At 67.7% G+C, this 696-nt stretch overlaps 1 protein-coding gene across 8 annotated transcripts in view; it reads right to left on the bottom strand.

The window, feature by feature from the left end:
• Myh10 (myosin heavy chain 10) overlaps nucleotides 1-696 on the bottom strand; it is a 139,198-nt gene that overhangs the window by 136,988 nt on the left and 1,514 nt on the right. Inside the window, exon 1 of one of the 8 annotated variants that reach the window (XM_033762794.1) lies at nucleotides 608-689. The exons of 5 other annotated variants lie outside the window; for them this stretch is intronic. The gene's annotated coding sequence lies outside the window, so the exon portion shown is untranslated. Of the gene's footprint in view, nucleotides 1-309; nucleotides 499-547; nucleotides 570-607; nucleotides 690-696 lie in introns of those variants that run through there. 2 more of the 8 variants (XM_033762795.1, XM_033762798.1) reach the window with 2 other exon arrangements.

The following is a 696-nucleotide window of genomic DNA, read 5'->3' as shown; positions in this document are numbered from 1 at the left end:
CCGGAGAACCCGTCTGCCATGCCTGGGGAGCCCGGCCCAGCCTAACCACCCAGGGGCCCTTCCTGTCCAGCGACCCCCACCACCGGCATCATGCCCCAGGACCCAGACCTCTTCTGAGAGGTAGACAAGAGTCGCGGGGAACGCCGGGACCCCACTAGGGCACTAGCCCCCCCAACTCCATGCCAAGGGATCCGACACCCCAAGACCTGGTCCCTACAACTGCACCCCCAGATCGCCATCCTCACTCCCCAGGGGTCGCCCTCCCACAACCCGGGCCCCGATCCCTGCAGGGGTCTCACTCTCCCGGACCTCGTTCCTCGCCTTTCCAGGGGTTTCTCCTTCCCCACCCACTGGGGTCCCGTTGTCTCTTCTCCACCCCGCCCAGATCCCCGATAAGGTCCCAGCTTGCACGAGCCGAGGGTCTCTGCAGCACAAATCCTCCCGCCTTGAGTCCCCTCTCCCTTCCCCAGCTCCTGCTCTGGTTCTGCTCCTGAGCTCCTCAGCCGCCGGGTCTCCCACGCCCGGGATCCGTCCCCTCCCCCCTTACAAACTGATCCCGCGCCAAGGGCCGCCGCTCTCGAACCCGGCAGCCGCACCTCTCACTCACCTTCAGCCGAAGATGGTGGCGCCCGCGCACGTCCCCGACCGCGACCACAGATCCGGCGCCTCAGTCCCAAACCCACCGCTGCCTCCGCC

This window comes from Fukomys damarensis, unplaced genomic scaffold, assembly GCF_012274545.1.
Source record: "Fukomys damarensis isolate Sample0158 unplaced genomic scaffold, DMR_v1.0_HiC HiC_scaffold_13, whole genome shotgun sequence".
NCBI classification, from domain to species: Eukaryota; Metazoa; Chordata; class Mammalia; order Rodentia; family Bathyergidae; genus Fukomys; species Fukomys damarensis.
Note: the sequence above shows the minus strand (reverse complement) of the source record. Positions and strands in the feature narration are given on the sequence as shown.